The sequence below is a fragment of the Oncorhynchus gorbuscha genome, linkage group LG16 (genome assembly GCF_021184085.1).
Source record: "Oncorhynchus gorbuscha isolate QuinsamMale2020 ecotype Even-year linkage group LG16, OgorEven_v1.0, whole genome shotgun sequence".
Lineage (NCBI taxonomy): Eukaryota > Metazoa > Chordata > Actinopteri > Salmoniformes > Salmonidae > Oncorhynchus > Oncorhynchus gorbuscha.
The window spans coordinates 93917340-93937062 of NC_060188.1; the positions used below are offsets into that span (position 1 = coordinate 93917340).

The 19723-nt window shown below is 47.0% G+C and overlaps 1 protein-coding gene across 1 annotated transcript in view; it reads left to right on the forward strand.

The window, feature by feature from the left end:
- Positions 1-19723, forward strand: part of mbd2 (methyl-CpG binding domain protein 2) — a 116644-nt gene that overhangs the window by 96435 nt on the left and 486 nt on the right. The window contains exon 7 of the mRNA XM_046305250.1: positions 19617-19723. This exon is cut by the window's right edge and continues 486 nt beyond it. The gene's annotated coding sequence lies outside the window, so the exon portion shown is untranslated. The remainder of the gene's footprint in view (positions 1-19616) is intronic.

Genomic DNA, 19723 nt, shown 5'->3' on the forward strand with positions numbered 1-19723 from the left:
GGGAAATATTAACGCACTTTTGGGGCGAGGGGACACATTTTATAATAATAATAATAACGCGGTGGGGCAGACGGGATCCAAAGCGACTTACAGTCATGGGATACATTCGCCGTGGGGGTGGGGGATAACACTACCGTGGGGCGCATGCTCTACCAACTGAGCTACAGGGATAACGCCAGTAGGGCGAGGGGATAACGCGGTAGATAGGGCAGGGGATACAACGCTGGTCATTTGTGGGGATAACGCTGTGGGGTGTGGGGATAACGCTGTGGGGTGTGGGGATAACGCTATGGGGTGTGGGGATAATGATGCTGCTCTCTCTGACTCTGACTGAGAAGACACATGACGTGGTATGAAAGACAAAACAAAACAAGATGGGAAATATTATCGACATGACTTTGCACTTTTCACTGGCTGTCCCTCAGGTTGTGGCAGGAGGACACATTTTGCTGCCAAAACTGCACATTTTGGCTTTTCACCCAATAAATATTTGATTTTATAGTTTCAAATTCTTTGTATTGAATTATAATTTTGGTAAAGAAATATTCTCTTAGGTCTGAGTATTTGTCACAGTGTAATAGGAAATGCAGCTCTCCCCTCTGAGCACAGCCTGTTCCTCTAGCCCTGGAGCAGACTGTCCTCTGAGCACAGCCTGTCCTCTCTGGGCAGCCAGGTTTGTCTGTGACGACCGGTCTCTGTAGCCAGACTGAGCTCACTGAGTCTGGTCAATGTTTTCCTCCGTTTTCTATCAGTCACAGTGGTCAGATAGTCTGCCACCATGTACTGTCTATTTAGAGACAAATAGCATTGAAGTTCATTTAGATTTTTTGTGGTGTCTTTCCAATGGGTGATAGATTTTTATTTTTGTTTTGTGATGATTTGGTTGGGCCAGATTTTCTGAGTGCTGTCCTGAGGCTCTATGGGGTTGGTTTGGGTTTGTGAACTGGGCCTCAGAACCAGCTGGCTGAGGGGACTCTTCTCTTGTTTCATCTCTTGACATTGTAGAGCTGTGTTATTGTTTTTAGATGGTTGTAAAATTTGATGGCTAAAAATTGAGCCAGATTCTAATTGGAATTTCTGATTTTGATGTTCCTTTTAATGGCATAGAATGCTCTTCTTGCTTGGTCTCTCAGCTCATTCACAGCCATGTGAATGCTACCTGTGTTGCTGTGTCCAAATTGAATTTATATTTGTCATCCTTATTTCTGGACTTTTTTTGGAATGTCGTTATATTTGTTTGTTTTTAGGTTAACGGTCAGAGTCCAGGTCTGACAGAACCTGTGGTTAACGGTCAGAGCCCAGGTCTGACAGAACCTGTGGTTAACGGTCAGAGCCCAGGTCTGACAGAACCTGTGGTTAACGGTCAGAGCCCAGGTCTGACAGAACCTGTGGTTAACGGTCAGAGTCCAGGTCTGACAGAACCTGTGGTTAACGGTCAGAGTCCAGGTCTGACAGAACCTGTGGTTAACGGTCAGAGTCCAGGTCTGACAGAACCTGTGGTTAACGGTCAGAGCCCAGGTCTGACAGAACCTGTGGTTAACGGTCAGAGCCCAGGTCTGACAGAACCTGTGGTTAACGGTCAGAGCCCAGGTCTGACAGAACCTGTGGTTAACGGTCAGAGCCCAGGTCTGACAGAACCTGTGGTTAACGGTCAGAGCCCAGGTCTGACAGAACCTGTGGTTAACGGTCAGAGCCCAGGTCTGACAGAACCTGTGATAAGAGCGTCTGCTAAATGACTTAAATGTACCTGTGGTTAACGGTCAGAGCCCAGGTCTGACAGAACCTGTGGTTAACGGTCAGAGCCCAGGTCTGACAGAACCTGTGGTTAACGGTCAGAGCCCAGGTCTGACAGAACCTGTGGTTAACGGTCAGAGCCCAGGTCTGACAGAACCTGTGGTTAACGGTCAGAGCCCAGGTCTGACAGAACCTGTGGTTAACGATCAGAGCCCAGGTCTGACAGAACCTGTGGTTAACGGTCAGAGTCCAGGTCTGACAGAACCTGTGGTTAATGGTCAGAGCCCAGGTCTGACAGAACCTGTGAAGACGATTTAGGTGCTGTTGAGTGGGAGACAGCAGCACCAGGTGTTGTAACCTCCTTAGTGGGAGACAGCAGACCTTTCTTAGTGGGAGACAGCAGCACCAGGTCATCTGCATACAGCAGTCCTTAGTGGGAGACAGCAACCCTCCTTTAGTGGGAGACAGCAGCACCAGGTCATCTGACCCTCTGGGAAACAGCAGCACCAGGTCATCTGCATACAGCAGACCCTCCTTAGTGGGAGACAGCAGACCCTCCTTAGTGGGAGACAGCAGCACCAGGTCATCTGCATACAGGGAGACAGCAGCACCAGGTCATCTGACCCTCTTAGTGGGAGACAGCAGCACAAGGTCATCTACAGCAGACCCTCCTTAGTGGGAGACAGCAGCACCAGGTCATCTGTCTACAGCAGACCCTCCTTAGTGGGAGACAGCAGCACCAGGTCATCTGCGTACAGCAGACCCTCCTTAGTGGGAGACAGCAGCACCAGGTCATCTGCGTACAGCAGACCCTCCTTAGTGGGAGACAGCACACCCTCCTTAGTGGGAGACAGCAGACCCTCCTTAGTGGGAGACAGCAGACCCTCCTTAGTGGGAGACAGCAGACCCTCCTTAGTGGGAGACAGCAGACCCTCCTTAGTGGGAGACAGCAGCACCAGGTCATCTGCATACAGCAGACCCTCCTTAGTGGGAGACAGCAGACCCTCCTTACAGACAGACCCTCCTTAGTGGGAGACAGCAGACCCTCCTTAGTGGGAGACAGCAGCACCAGGTCATCTGCATACAGCAGACCCTCCTTAGTGGGAGACAGCAGACCCTCCTTAGTGGGAGACAGCAGACCCTCCTTAGTGGGAGACAGCACCAGGTCATCTGCATACAGCAGACCCTCCTTAGTGGGAGACAGCAGACCCTCCTTAGTGGGAGACAGCAGCACCAGGTCATCTGCATACAGCAGACCCTCCTTAGTGGGAGACAGCAGCACCAGGTCATCTGTCTGGGAGACAGCAGACCAGGTCTCCTTAGTAGTGGGAGACAGCACACCACTCCAGTGGGAGTCATCTGTGGGAGACAGCAGACCCTCCTTAGTGGGAGACAGCAGACCCTCCTTAGTGGGAGACAGCAGCACCAGGTCATCTGCATACAGCAGACCCTCCTTAGTGGGAGACAGCACACCCTCCTTAGTGGGAGACAGCAGACCCTCCTTAGGAGACAGCAGACCCTCCTTAGTGGGAGACAGCAGCACCAGGTCATCTGTCATCTCCTTAGTGGGAGACAGCAGACCCTCCTTAGTGGGAGACAGCAGCACCAGGTCATCTGCTACAGCAGACCCTCCTTAGTGGGAGACAGCAGACCCTCCTTAGTGGGAGACAGCAGACCCTCCTTAGTGGGAGACAGCAGCACCAGGTCATCTGTCTGGGAGACAGCAGACTTAGTGGGAGACAGCAGCACCAGGTCATCTGCTACAGCAGACCCCCTTAGTGGGAGACAGCAGACCCTCCTTAGTGGGAGACAGCAGACCCTCCTTAGTGGGAGACAGCAGACCCTCCTTAGTGGGAGACAGCAGACCCTCCTTAGTGGGAGACAGCAGCACCAGGTCATCTGCGTACAGCAGACATTTGATTTCAGTGTTGTGCCGGGTGATGATACCAGGTGCTGCCGATTCTTCTAATGTTTTTGCCAATTCATTAATGTAGATGTTAAATAGTGTTGGACTTAATGGACAGCCCTGTTTCACTCCCCGTCCCTGAGAGAAGAAGTCTGTTTGCTTGTTGCCAATTTTAACCAGACATTTGATTTTAGTGTACATTGATTTAATAAAATCATATGTTTTTCCCTCCAATACCACTTTCTATTAGTTTATTAAAAAAAGACATCTCGTGCCAAATTGAATCAAATGCTTTCTTGAAATCTACAAAACACAAGTAGATTTAGCCTTTGTTTTGGTTTACTTGTTTATCAATTAGAGTGTGGAATAAATAAATACATGTAAATGTGGTCTGTTGTACGATCATTGTTTAGAAATCCAATCAGGCTTCTGCTCAGGACGTTGTGTTCGTCAAGGAAATGATGTAGTCTGCTATTTATAATACCGCAGAGAATTTTACCCAATTTGCTGTTAACGCAAATTCCTCTGTAATTATTTGGGTCAAATTTGTCTCCGTTTTTATAGATTGGTGTGATCAATCCCTGGTTCCAAATATCAGGGGAAATACCTGCAGTGAGGGTAATGTTGAAGAGTTTGAGCCAATTTGAATTTGTGGTCTGTATATTTGATAATTTTGTTTAAAATACCATCAGCACCACAGGCCTTTTTGGGTTGGAGAGTGCATAGTTGTACCAACAATTCTTCTTCTGTAACTGGGGTATCCACAGGATTCTGATAGTCTTCTTCTGTAACTGGGGTATCCACAGGATTCTGATAGTCTTCTTCTGTAACTGGGGTATCCACAGGATTCTGATAGTCTTCTTCTGTCAACAGGATTCTGATAGTCTTCTTCTGTAACTGGGGTAGCCACAGGAGTCTTCTTCTTCTGATAATCTTCTTCTGTAACTGGGGTATCCACAGGATTCTGATAGTCTTCTTCTGTAACTGGGGTATCCACAGGATTCTGATAGTCTTCTTCTGTAACTGGGGTATCCACAGGATTCTGATAGTCTTCTTCTGTAACTGGGGTATCAACAGGATTCTGATAGTCTTCTTCTGTAACTGGGGTATCCACAGGATTCTGATAGTCTTTGACTGCTGATTCAAGGATTTGTCATGTTTCTTGTATGTCTCTTTGTTCTGGGCTCTTTGATATATTACTGTAGAGGTTTGCTAAGTGCTTTCTCCACATATCCCCATCTTGGATAGTCAATGCCTCATGATGAGGTTTGCTAAGTGCTTTCTCCACATATCACCATCTTGGATAGTCAATGCCTCATGATGAGGTTTGCTAAGTGCTTTCTCCACATATCCCCATCTTGGATAGTCAATGCCTCATGATGAGGTTTGCTAAGTGATTTCTCCACATATCCCCATCTTGGATAGTCAATGCCTCATGATGAGGTTTGCACATATCCCCATCTTGGATAGTCAATGCCTCATGATGAGGTTTGCTAAGTGCTTTCTCCACATATCCCCATCTTGGATAGTCAATGCCTCATGATGAGGTTTGCTAAGTGCTTTCTCCACATATCCCCATCTTGGATAGTCAATGCCTCATGATGAGGTTTGCTAAGTGATTTCTCCACATATCCCCATCTTGGATAGTCAATGCCTCATGATGAGGTTTGCTAAGGTTTGCTTTCTCCACATATCCCCATCTTGGATAGTCAATGCCTCTCTAAGTGCTTTCATATCCCCATCTTGGATAGTCAATGCCTCATGATGAGGTTTGCTAAGTGCTTTCTCCACATATCCCCATCTTGGATAGTCAATGCCTCATGATGAGGTTTGCTAAGTGATTTCTCCACATATCCCCATCTTTCTCCACATATCCCCATCTTGGATAGTCAATGCCTCATGATGAGGTTTGCAAAGTGATTTCTCCACATATCCCCATCTTGGATAGTCAATGCCTCATGATGAGGTTTGAGTGATTTCTCCACATATCCCCATCTTGGATAGTCAATGCCTCATGATGAGGTTTGCAAAGTGATTTCTCCACATATCCCCATCTTGGATAGTCAATGCCTCATGATGAGGTTTGCAAAGTGATTTCTCCACATATCCCCATCTTGGATAGTCAATGCCTCATGATGAGGTTTGCAAAGTGATTTCTCCACATATCCCCATCTTGGATAGTCAATGCCTCATGATGAGGTTTGCAAAGTGATTTCTCCACATATCCCCATCTTGGATAGTCAATGCCTCATGATGAGGTTTGCTAAGTGATTTCTCCACATATCCCCATCTTGGATAGTCAATGCCTCATGATGAGGTTTGCAAAGTGATTTCTCCACATATCCCCATCTTGGATAGTCAATGCCTCATGATGAGGTTTGCAAAGTGATTTCTCCACATATCCCCATCTTGGATAGTCAATGCCTCATGATGAGGTTTGCTAAGTGATTTCTCCACATATCCCCATCTTGGATAGTCAATGCCTCATGATGAGGTTTGCAAAGTGATTTCTCCACATATCCCCATCTTGGATAGTCAATGCCTCATGATGAGGTTTGCTAAGTGATTTCTCCACATATCCCCATCTTGGATAGTCAATGCCTCATGAGGAGGTTTGTTTAATTTATTCCAATTCTCACAGAAGTGGTTTGATTCTATGGATTCAGCTGTTTTCTAATGTGCTGTTCCTCTGTTCTCAGGGTGCGTTTGTATTGCTTCAGTGTTTCCCCATATTGAAGGCCTATATTTTTCTTGTCTGTTTCTCTGTGTTTTTGATTAGATATATTTCTTAGATTTTTGCAATCATTATCAAACCATTTTTCATCATCTGTTATTTCTGGTTTGCTCTTATGCTTCTTTATATTAGCCAAGGAGGCTAAATTTGTCAAATATAAAGTTTATGTTCCAAACAAATCAAATTTACACCTTCATTGCTGTAGGAGAAAGTTAAGGCTAAAAAGTTGTCCAGGAGAGATTGTATTTTCTGCCTACTAATTGCTTTTTGGTAGATGTCTGTACTGTTTACATCCATAGGCCTGTTTAGTACCATGTCATTTATTGGGCCGCGATGCTTCATGGATGGGTTCTGCTCTTCTCAGATACACTGTGATTTTACAACATCATCAATTTATTTCAGGAAGTCTGGGTTTCTGCTCTTTAGTCCAAAAGCAGGGGGCTTCAAATCCTTGTAAATTCCAACATGCAACGTAAAAAGATTTAATAACTTGTTTTTCTTTTTTTCTTTACCTTAAAAATGAGACAAAACACTCGCAATCCAACAAGAACTATTAAAATAGGATTTTTCAATTAAAGTAAACTCTTATTATGCAAATGTGATTTGTTTATAATTTAAGATATAATTTGTGTCATGTCACTTGGGTGGGTGTAGTGTGAGGATGGTGGAGTTCTTGTGCTCATCTTACCGTGACCCTCGGCCTATCACATGTGATCATCCATGATCCTCGGCCTATCACATGTGAGCATCCATGACCCTCGGCCTATCACATGTGAGCATCCATGATCCTCGGCCTATCACATGTGAGCATCCATGATCCTCGGCCTATCACATGTGATCATCCATGATCCTCGGCCTATCACATGTGAGCATCCATGACCCTCGGCCTATCACATGTGAGCATCCATGATCCTCGGCCTATCACATGTGATCATCCATGATCCTCGGCCTATCACATGTGAGCATCCATGACCCTCGGCCTATCACATGTGAGCATTCATGATCCTCGGCCAGCATTTGTTTAATGTCACTCATTTGGTTGGTGGGGGCTGGGCCAGTTGCTCCTCTCACAGCCTGTGTGTAGCTCTGTCTGCTGGGCTGCTCTCTCTCTGTCTGTCTGTCTCTCTCTGTCTGTTTGTCTGTCTGTCTGTCTGTCTGTCTGTCTGTCTGTCTGTCTGTCTGTCTGTCTGTCTGTCTGTCTGTCTGTCTGTCTGTCTGTCTGTCTGTCTGTCTGTCTGTCTGTCTGTCTGTCTGTCTGTCTGTCTGTCTGTCTGTCTGTCTGTCTGTCTGTCTGTCTGTCTGTCTGTCCGTCCGTCCGTCCGTCCGTCCGTCGGTCTTCCTAAAGGGGTTCTAAAACTCAAATATCTCAATGCACGCCCCAGCGACATAGACCTTTAAGAATGGAGAGGTCTTCTCGTGGTCCCGCCCCTCTCCCCCCCTCCACCTTTTTTTCTCTTTAAGGCTGGTTTTTATTGGTCATATTATGGTCTGTAGCAGTGGCTGCATCCATGGAGACGGGCGGACAAGGCACTAGCCACCATTTAAATATGCAGGTCTTCATTCCTCAACCGTTTCAAGTTCTGTTACCATGACAGGAACAGGAGTGGTCTACCTGGAAGGGAGGATGTCAGCCACATCCTCCCTTCCAGGTGCTTCTGCTCTCTCTGCCGCTGAGAGACGTCCCCGTTGACCAGAGAACTCTATTCCATATGGGTCCTACTGAAATGGAGGGTGGATTTGGGACGCAGCTCCCTCTCTCTCTTAATCCTTTTTATCTACCTGTAATGATTGTTTAAACTAAATGAATATATTGCCCTTTCTCCGCAGTGGGAGGGGGCATTTCCAGTTTAACTCCAGAATATCTTTCATGGCTGAGCACGTCTCCGTTTTGAAAAACATATTAGAAGGACTATTAAAACTCTTTTGAGGTTCCTCCTGAATGCTGATGTCTCTCTGACTGACTGAAACATCCCACTTCCACATGACTGTCTTCAACGGGAACCGAACACTAGGTTCTGCCATTACTCACTTCTTTAGTGTGGTTTGTGTTTGTTTAAAACTCTTTTGGTAGCTTATCAATACAATGATTGATTTCTGTGTGGCTGTGATGAATAGGCTGCTATTTGTCTTGACTCTTCGTCTGGAGATAAAAACGCAGAGAACAAAATGCAAAACACAAAGCGCAATTTAAATCCAAACCACCAAAAGTGAATAATATTTGCATTAATTCAAGTTAGTGGTCGTGGACCAGTCTGCAAGATAAATGTGTCCTCGGACTTTAAACATCAACGTTGATGTGCCCTGTAAACCAAATGATAAAAGAAGCATTTCCACACGTCTTTTCTCTCAGGAAAATACTGTTCGTTTATGTAGATTTATGTAGATTTAGCAAATTGGACTGCCTGCATAGAGAGCAGAGGAGGCTGGTGGGAGGAGCTTTGTGAGGTAATAGAGAGCAGAGGAGGCTGGTGGGAGGAGCTTTATGAGGTAATAGAGAGCAGAGGAGGTTGATGGGAGGAGCTTTATGAGGTAATAGAGAGCAGAGGAGGCTGGTGGGAGGAGCTTTGAGGTAATAGAGAGCAGAGGAGGCTGGTGGGAGGAGCTTTATGAGGTAATAGAGAGCAGAGGAGGCTGGTGGGAGGAGCTTTATGAGGTAATAGAGAGCAGAGGCTGGTGGGAGGAGCTTTGTGAGGTAATAGAGAGCAGAGGAGGCTGGTGGGAGGAGCTTTGAGGTAATAGAGAGCAGAGGAGGCTGTTGGGAGGAGCTTTGAGGTAATAGAGAGCAGAGGAGGCTGGTGGGAGGAGCTTTATGAGGTAATAGAGAGCAGAGGAGGCTGGTGGGAGGAGCTTTGAGGTAATAGAGAGCAGAGTGCGCGATGAGACAAGGATATCCCTACCAAACCCTCCCTAACCCGGACGACGCTACCGGCCAATTGTGCGTCGGCTGTCTCTGGTGGCACAGATTGCACTGCGATGCCACCTGGGAGAGCCCTGGAAAAACGCATGTTTAACTCCCGTTTCATTGGTTGCAATCCAACCATTTGGAATGAGCCGGTCCTCCTATAGCTCCTCCCACCAGCCTCCTGTGATGGAGAGAAGTGACCAATGCAAGGAGACTTAGTTAGATGCATGGAAAGGAATTTCTAGACTATGGTGATAAGGAATGTGACTGACGATACAACTTGTAGAGGTGTGTGTGCGTGTGCACGTGCGTGCGTGCGTGCGTGCGTTCGTGCGTGCGTGTGTGTGTGCGTGCTAAATAGGTGTTTTTACAACTAAAAAAAACCCAGAATCTAATGAGAACATTCTTGTTATTATTCAGTCCGTACTTCACTAGCTAACTAATCTCCCACCTTGTATTTGAATCCTGTGTTAATCCTAATCTACGAAGAGGATGGAAGCAGGATGAGGCAGCAGTCAGCGTTGAGGATTTCCTGTCCGTCTCCTAACCCTCCCGCTCGCCTGCCGTTGAGCTCAGCTCACACTGAAAACCCGAGTCCCAAATGACACGCTAGTCCATAGTGCCCTACTTTTAACCAGAGCTCTGGTTTAAAGTAGGGCACGACGTTAGGGAACAAGCTGCCATTTAGGACAGCAGCCTGAGAGACGAGGCTGCCGCGGGGTTGGCTGAGTGATGAGTTGGGGGGTCTTAACCTGTAGACTGGGGTTCGGAGCCGCTCGTCATATCTCCCCTCGCCACATTTCACCCCCACCACACCTCTAGTGCATCCCAAACTGCACCCTATTCCCGACATAGTGCACTAAATATGACCAGGGCCCATATGGCACTCATACAAGCACAGGTCAAAGATAGTAAAACTATGTAGGGAATAGGGTGCCATTTTGGACAGAAATCCTGCAAGCCTGTCTTCCACAATACCCTCCAATCCCTGTTAAATAGGGGATGGATCTGATTATATAGTGTAGAGTAGACAAAGCCTTCGCATCAATTAGCCTGCTGTACAGAGTTGAAGCTGTTATTTATGACAGTCCTCTCTCGCTTTGTCTCTCTCTCCCGTCTCTCTCTCTCTCTCGTCTCTCTCTCTCCCGTCTCGCTCTCTCTCTCCATGTCTCTTTCTCATCATCTTTCTCTCATCTTTCTCTCCACTCACCTCTCTCTCGCTTTGTCACTCTCTCTCTTGTCTCTCTTGTCTCTCTTGTCTCTCTTGTCTCTCTTGTCTCTCTTGTCTCTCTTGTCTCTCTTGTCTCTCTCTCTCTCTCTCTCTCTCTCTCTCTCTCTCTCTCTCTCTCTCTCTCTCTCTCTCTCTCTCTCTCTCTCTCTCTCTCTCTCTCTCTCTCTCTCTCTCTCTCTCTCTCTCTCTCTCTCTCTCTCTCTCTCTCTCTCTCTCTACTCTCTCTCTCTCTCTCTCTCTCTCTCTCTCTCTCTCTCTCTCTCACCTACCGAAGCCAACCAGGCAAGGAGGTTTGACACACAACCTTTAATCACCTCCCACTGTAGAGCCCCAACACCACCAACCTCCTCTGACTGTAGAGCCCCAACACCACCAACCTCCTCTGACTGTAGAGCCCCAACACCACCAACCTCCTCTGACTGTAGAGCCCCAACACCACCAACCTCCTCTGACTGCAGAGTCCCAACACCACCAACCTCCTCTGACTGCAGAGCCCCAACACCACCAACCTCCTCTGACTGTAGAGCCCCAACACCACCAACCTCCTCTGACTGTAGAGCCCCAACACCACCAACCTCCTCTGACTGTAGAGCCCCAACACCACCAACCTCCTCTGACTGTAGAGCCCCAACACCACCAACCTCCTCTAGAGCCCCAACACCACCAACCTCCTCTGACTGTAGAGCTCCAACACCACCAACCTCCCTCTGACTGCAGAGCCCCAACACCACCAGCCTCCTCTGCAGAGCCCCAACACCACCAACCTCCTGTAACTGTAGAGCCCCAACACCACCAACCTCCTCTGACTGTAGAGCTCCAACACCACCAACCTCCTCTGACTGCAGAGCCCCAACACCACCAACCTCCTCTGACTGCAGAGCCCCAACACCACCAACCTCCTCTAACTGCAGAGCCCCAACACCACCAACCTCCTCTGACTGTAGAGCCCCAACACCACCAACCTCCTCTGACTGTAGAGCCCCAACACCACCAACCTCCTCTGACTGCAGAGCCCCAACACCACCAACCTCCTGTAACTGTAGAGCCCCAACACCACCAACCTCCTCTGACTGTAGAGCCCCAACACCACCAACCTCCTCTGACTGCAGAGCCCCAACACCACCAACCTCCTCTGACTGCAGAGCCCCAACACCACCAACCTCCTCTAACTGCAGAGCCCCAACACCACCAACCTCCTCTGACTGTAGAGCCCCAACACCACCAACCTCCTCTGACTGTAGAGCCCCAACACCACCAACCTCCTCTGACTGCAGAGCCCCAACACCACCAACCTCCTCTAACTGTAGAGCCCCAACACCACCAACCTCCTCTAACTGTAGAGCCCCAACACCACCAACCTCCTCTAACTGTAGAGCCCCAACACCACCAACCTCCTCTGACTGCAGAGCCCCAACACCACCAACCTCCTCTAACTGCAGAGCCCCAACACCACCAACCTCCTCTGACTGTAGAGCCCCAACACCACCAACCTCCTCTGACTGTAGAGCCCCAACACCACCAACCTCCTCTGACTGCAGAGCCCCAACACCACCAACCTCCTCTAACTGTAGAGCCCCAACACCACCAACCTCCTCTAACTGTAGAGCCCCAACACCACCAACCTCCTCTGACTGCAGAGCCCCAACACCACCAACCTCCTCTGACTGCAGAGCCCCAACACCACCAACCTCCTCTAACTGTAGAGCCCCAACACCACCAACCTCCTCTGACTGCAGAGCCCCAACACCACCAACCTCCTGTAACTGTAGAGCCCCAACACCACCAACCTCCTCTAACTGTAGAGCCCCAACACCACCAACCTCCTCTAACTGTAGAGCCCCAACACCACCAACCTCCTCTGACTGCAGAGCCCCAACACCACCAACCTCCTCTGACTGTAGAGTCCCAACACCACCAACCTCCTCTGACTGTAGAGTCCCAACACCACCAACCTCCTCTGACTGCAGAGCCCCAACACCACCAACCTCCTCTAACTGTAGAGCCCCAACACCACCAACCTCCTCTGACTGCAGAGTCCCAACACCACCAACCTCCTCTGACTGCAGAGTCCCAACACCCACCAGTCTTTGCACCAATCAGCAGTCTAAGAAAGGAAACAGGAACTAAATGAGAGTAAAAGTCTTCGTGGTCACCGTTAATGTTATATTTCTCCAAATGAACTGTGCTTCTCTTTTAGCTCCTCTGTTAATTGCAGCATGTTTAGACACGGTGCAATCGAAGAGTTCAACGTCATTTAGAAACCTGATAAGGGTGAGAAGGAGTTAGAACTGCATACACATGCTGTGTGTGTGTGTGTGTGTGTGTGTGTGTGTGTGTGTGTGTGTGTGTGTGTGTGTGTGTGTGTGTGTGTGTGTGTGTGTGTGTGTGTGTGTGTGTGTGTGTGTGTGTGTGTGTGTGTGTGTGTGTGTGTGGGGTGTGTTAGTGTGGGTGTGTGTTAGTCTGGGTGTGTGTGTGTGTGTGTTAGTGTGTGTGGGTGTGTGTGTGTTAGTGTGAGTGGGTGTGTGTGTTAGTGTGTGTGTGTGTGAGAGGTGGGCCTCTGGGGGTGTTACAAGGGAGAATATCATTAGTTATTCGATTATTAAGGAATCTAATGCATCACTAATTATTACAGAGCAATTAACACCATCCTGCCATTCAGTGAATCTGTATTCAGAGGGGGATAAATCAAAGCAGAGAGTAATATTTCTGTTGTTAATCTTTTCCATAGGTTGAAACACTCTGAGGCACGGTACTGTAGCTAGCCTAGCCGCACTCCTGTCAACATTAACATGCCATGTTGCCCCTCCAGCGGTCGGTGTTCGTGGTAAAGGAGAGGAGTACCATGTTAATATTTGATTCCTTGAGTAATCACTATCGTCATCGTCCCCCCCAACCCAATGTTGCCTCTAAGTGTGTATAATTAATGGTTGCGCTGCAGGCAAACACTTAAATATAGGACCGTTTTGTCCTAATTATAGACTTTTCTCTTTTGGTTTAAGTGAAAGCCTTTTACTAGCGGAGATGATTACTAATGCTGTTATATTGACTGTGGACCATTTACTGGCCCCGTCGGCCAATATGCTAATACACTAATATGCGAATGCTAATATGCTTATGCTAATACGCTAACATGCTAATGCTAAAATGCTAATGCTAATATGCTATTGGTATGCAGTTTCCTGTATAAAAAAAAAAAAAAAAAAAATGTAATTGCTCTTTGATACCATAAGTGCAGTTATTGCTGCAAAGTTAGATGTGTAAGTGCTCTTGTACAACATACTAATAACACATAATATAAAGTTGTTTTTAAATGTTAGTGTTTCTAGAGCTGATTTATGGATTGCGTTGATGATGAAAACTAATCAATGACGATTAGTTATGTTTATTGGAGAAATATTGGACTAATATATAGACCTATAAAATAATATTGTACCTTTTTTTATTTTTTGTATTCACTAATATCCAGCAGCCTGTACATAATGCACCAAACATTAGATAGCAGGCATTATAGATTGTAGCCTAGTGGTTAGAGCGTTGGACTAGTAAACGAAAGGTTGCAAGATCAAATCCCCGAGCTGACAAGATACAAATTTGTCGTTCTGCCCCTGAACAGGCAGTTAACCCAATGTTCCCAGGCCGTCATTGAAAATATGAATTTGTTCTTAACTGACTTGCCTAGTTAAATAAAGGTCAAATAAATAAAAAATTGTCTTCGTAGCAGTTCACACTAGGGCTGACCCCACATGTAGGTGTTTGGTTGATAGATAGGCTGTTAGTCGAACGACATTTCTTTAGTTGAGCCGTGGCAAAAAAAAAAGTTATCAAAATCATGGTGTCTGATTGGTGCCTTTTTGAGTTTTAGATTTTTGGTTCCAACCATTGTGTCTTTGTGAGACACAGAGTAGATGAACGGATGATCTCCACATGTGTGGTTCCCACCGTGAAGCATGGAGGAGGAGGTGTGATGGTGTGGTTCCCACCGTGAAGCATGGAGGAGGAGGTGTGATGGTGTGGTTCCCACCGTGAAGCATGGAGGAGGAGGTGTGATGGTGTGGTTCCCACCGTGAAGCATGGAGGAGGAGGTGTGATGGTGTGGTTCCCACCGTGAAGCATGGAGGAGGAGGTGTGATGGTGTGGTTCCCACCATGAAGCATGGAGGAGGTGTGATGGTGCTTTTCTGGTGACACCGTAATTTATTTAGAATTCAAGGCACACCAAGAAGAAGAGTGATAGAGTGCTGTATCAAAAAACCTGGCCTCCACCATCAGCTGACCTCAATGAAATTGAGATGGTTTGAGATGAGTTGGACCGCAGAGTGAAAGAAAAGCAGCCAACAAGTGCTCAGCATATGTGGGAACTCCTTCAAGACTGTTGGAAAATAATTCCTCATGAAGCTGGTTGAGAGAATTTTATTTATTTATTTCACCTTTATTTCACCAGGTAGGCAAGTTGAGAACAAGTTCTCATTTACAATTGCGACCTGGCCAAGATAAAGAAAAGCAGTTCGACACATACAACAACACAGAGTTACACATGGAGTAAAACAAACATACAGTCAATAATACAGTAGAAAAATAAGTCTATATACAATGTGAGCAAGTGAGGTGAGGTGAGATAAGGGAGGTAAAGGCAAAAAAAGGCCATGGTGGCGAAGTAAATACAATATAGTAAAACACTGGAATGGTTGATTTGCAGTCGAAGAATGTGCAAAGTAGAAATAAAAATAATGGGGTGCAAAGGAGCAAAATCTATAAATACAGTAGGGGAAGAGGTAGTTGTTTGGGTTAAATTATAGATGGGCTATGTACAGGTGCAGTAATCTGTGAGCTGCTCTGACAGCTGGTGCTTAAAGCTAGTGAGGGAGATAAGTGTTTCCAGTTTCAGAGATTTTTGTAGTTCGTTCCAGTCATTGGCAGCAGAAAACTGGAAGGAGAGGCGGTTTGGTTTTGGGGGTGACCAGAGAGATATACCTGCTGGAGCGCATGCTACAGGTGGGTGCTGAGATAATGGGGGACTTTACCTAGCAGGTTCTTGTAGATTACCTGGATCCAGTGGGTTTGGCAACAAGTATGAAGGCGAGGGCCAGCCAACGAGAGCGTACAGGTCGCAATGGTGGGTAGTATATGGGGCTTTGGTAAAAAAACAAAACGGATGGCTGTGATAGACTGCATCCAATTTGTTGAGTATTGGAGGCTATTTTGTAAATTACATCGTAGAGGATCGGTAGGATGGTCAGTTTTACAAGGGTATGTTTGGCAGCATGAGTGAAGGATGCTTTGTTGCGAAATAGGAAGCAGATTCTTGATTTAATTATGGATTGGAGATGCTTAATGTGAGTCTGGAAGGAGAGTTTACAGTCCAACCAGACACCTAGGTATTTGTAGTTGTCCACATATGCTAAGTCTGAACTGTCCAGAGTAGTGATGTTGGACAGGCGGGCAGGTGCAGGTAGCGATCGGTTGAAGAGCATGCATGTAGTTTTACTTGTATTTAAGAGCAGTTGGAGGCCACGGAAGGAGAGTTGTATGGCATTGAAGCTCGTCTGAAGGTTAGTTAACACAGTGTCCAAAGAAGGGCCAGAAGTATACAGAATGGTGTCGTCTGCGTAGAGGTGGATCAGAGAATCACCAGCAGCAAGAGCGACATCTACATGAGTTCATATGTGTTGTCTCACTCTCTCTATCAATTCAAAGTGCTTTATTGGCATGATAAATGTGTTTACTTGACCAAAGCAAGTGGAATTGACAATAAACAAGGGAAATAAACATTTATACTTTCAAAGATTGCATCTCTCTCTCTCCCCAGCTCTCTCTCTCTCCCCAGCTCTCTCTCTCTCCCCAGCTCCCCCTCTCTCCCCAGCTCCCTCTCTCTCTCTCTCTCTCTCTCTCCAGCTCTCTCACTCCCCAGCTCTCTCTCTCTCCCCAGCTCTCTCTCTCTCTCCAGCTCTCTCTCTCCCCAGCTCCCTCTCTCTCTCCAGCTCTCTCTCTCCCCAGCTCTCTCTCTCTCTCTCCAGCTCTCTCTCTCCCCAGCTCTCTCTCTCTCTCCAGCTCTCTCTCTCCCCAGCTCTCTCTCTCTCCCCAGCTCTCTCTCTCTCTCTCCAGCTCTCTCTCTTTCCCCAGCTCTCTCTCTCTCTCCAGCTCTCTCTCTCCCCAGCTCTCTCTCTCTCTCTCTCCAGCTCTCTCTCTTTCCCCAGCTGTCTCTCTCTCCCCAGCTCTCTCTCTCCCCAGCTCTCTCTCTCTCCCCAGCTCTCTCTCTCTCCCCAGCTCTCTCTCTCTCCCCAGCTCTCTCTCTCTCCCCAGCTCTCTCTCTCTCCCCAGCTCTCTCTCTCTCCCCAGCTCTCTCTCTCTCCCCAGCTCTCTCTCCCTCCCCAGCTCTCTCTCTCTCCCCAGCTCTCTCTCTCTCCCCAGCTCCCTCTCTCTCCCCAGCTCCCACTCTCTCCCCAGCTCCCACTCACTCTCTCTCCCCAGCTCTCTCTCTTTCCCCAGCTCTCTCTCACTCTCTCTCCCCAGCTCTCTCTCTCTCTCTCCCCATCTCTCTCTCTCCCCAGCTCCCTCTCGCTCCCCAGCTCCCTCTCACTCTCTCTCCCCAGCTCTCTCTCTTTCCCCAGCTCTCTCTCTTTCCCCAGCTCTCTCTCTCCCCAGCTCCCTCTCACTCTCTCTCCCCAGCTCTCTCTCTTTCTCCAGCTCTCTCTCTTTCCCCAGCTATCTCTCTCTCCCCAGCTCTCTCTCTCCCCAGCTCTCTCTCTTTCTCCAGCTATCTCTCTCCCCAGCTATCTCTCTCTCCCCAGCTATCTCTCTCTCCCCAGCTCTCTCTCTCTCCCCAGCTCTCTCTCTTTCTCCAGCTCTCTCTCTTTCTCCAGCTCTCTCTCTTTCCCCAGCTATCTCTCTCTCCCCAGCTATCTCTCTCTCCCCAGCTATCTCTCTCTCCCCAGCTCTCTCTCTCTCCCCAGCTCCCTCTCAATTCAATTCAAGGGGCTTTATTGTCAAGGGAAACATGTGTTAACATTGCCAAAGCAAGTGAGGTAGATAATATGCAAAAGTGAAATAAACAATAAAAATGAACAGTAAACATTAAACATACAGAAGATTCAAAACAATAAAGACATGACAAATGTCATATTATACATGTATATACAGTGTTGTAACAATGTACAAATGGTTAAAGTACACAAGGGAAAATAAATAAGCATAAATATGGGTTGTATTCACAATGGTGTTTGTTCTTCACTGGTTGCCCTTTTCTTGTGTCAACAGGTCACAAATCTTGCTGCTGTGATGGAACACGGTAGAATTTCACCCTGTAGATATGGGAGTTTATCGAAATTGGATTTGTTTTCGAATTCTTTGTGGATCTGTGTTATCTGGGGGAAATATGTCTCTCTAATATGGTCATACATTGGGCAGGAGGTCTGGAAGTGCAGCTCAGTTTCCACCTCATTTTGTGGGCAGTGTACACATAGTCTGTCTTCTCTGGAGAGCCAGGTCTGTTTATGGCGGCCTTTCTCAATAGCAAGGCTATGCTCACTGAGTCTGTACATAGTCAAAGCTTTCCTTAAGTTTGGTCAGTCACAGTGGTCAGGTATTCTGCCACTCTGTACTCTCTGTTTAGGGCCAAATAGCATTCTGGTTTGATCTGTTTTTTTGTTAATTCGTTCCAATGTGTTAAGTAATTATCTTTTTGTTTTCTCATGATTTGGTTGGGTCTTTTTGTGCTGCTGTCCTGGGGCTCTGTGGGGTGTGTTTGTAAACAGAGCCCCAGGACCAGCTTGCTTAGGGACTCTTCTCCAGGTTAATTTCTCTGTAGGTGATGGTTTTGTTATGGAAGGTTTGGGAATCACTTCCTTTTAGGTGGTTGTAGAATTTAACGGATCTTTTCTGGATTTTGGAATTAGTGGGTATCGGCCTAAATCTGCTCTGCATGCATAGCCTAGTGGTTAGAGCGTTGGACTAGTAACCGCAAGGTTGCGAGTTCAAACCCCTGAACAGGCAGTTAACCCACTGTTCCCAGGCCGTCATTGAAAATAAGAATATGTTCTTAACTGACTTGCCTGGTTAAATAAAGGTAAAATAAACATTTGGTGTTCTACGTTGTACACTGAGGATATTTTTGCAGAATTCTGCATGCAGAGTCTCAATTTGGTGTTTGTCCCATTTTGTGAAGTCTTGGTGAGCGGACCCCAGACCTCACAACCATAAAGGGCAATGGGCTCTATGACTGATTCAAGTATTTTTTAGCCAGATTCTAATTGGTATGTTGAAATGTATGTTCATTTTGATGGCCTTGTCTCTCAGATCGTTCACAGCTTTGTGGAAGTTACCTGTGGTGCTGATGCTTAGGTCAAGGTATGTAATAGTTTTTTGTGTGCTCTAGGGCAACAGTGTCTAGATGGAATTTGTATTTGTGGTCCTGGCTACTGGACCTTTTTTGGAACACCATTATTTTGTTCTTACTGAGATTTACTGTCAGGGCCCAGGTCTGACAGAATCTGTGCAGAATATATAGGTGCTGCTATAGGCCCTCCTTGGTTGGGGACAGAAGCACCAGATCATCAGCAGACATTTGACTTCAGATTCTAGCAGGGGGAGGCCGGGTGCTGCAGATTTTTCTAGTGCCCGCGCCAATTCGTTGATATATATGTTGAAGAGGGTGGGGCTTAAGCTGCATCCCTGTCTCACCCCACGACCCTGTGTGAAGAAATTTTCCCATTTTAACCGCACACTTGTTGTTTGTGTACATGGATTTTATAATGTATGTTTTACCTCAACACCACTTTCCATCATTTCTCTCTCTCTCTCTCTCTCTCTCTCTCTCTCTCTCTCTCTCTCTCTCTCTCTCTCTCTCTCTCTCTCTCTCTCTCTCTCTCTCTCTCTCTCTCTCTCTCTCTCTCTCTCTCTCCTCATGTTGACGTTGAATGGAGGTATCTTCCAGGGCCCTGGTCAAAAATATAGTGGCCGTGGGGGGGGGGGGCTGGAGACATTAATGTCATGTTTTCAGTTGGTGATTCACCCCAATCTAACCTAGCCTGGGTGCCCGCTAGCCTTAACGTTCTCATTAAATTATGTTTGTCCTAATGGCTCACTCTTCTTTTTGGTTTTGTCTGTCTCCACAGGCAGGTTCCACAATGCCCAAGACGACGACAGTCATCAGACACAGAGGCCACATCCCAAATGGCACCCTAAATCCCTGGATTAGTGAACTACTTTTGACCAGCCTGCT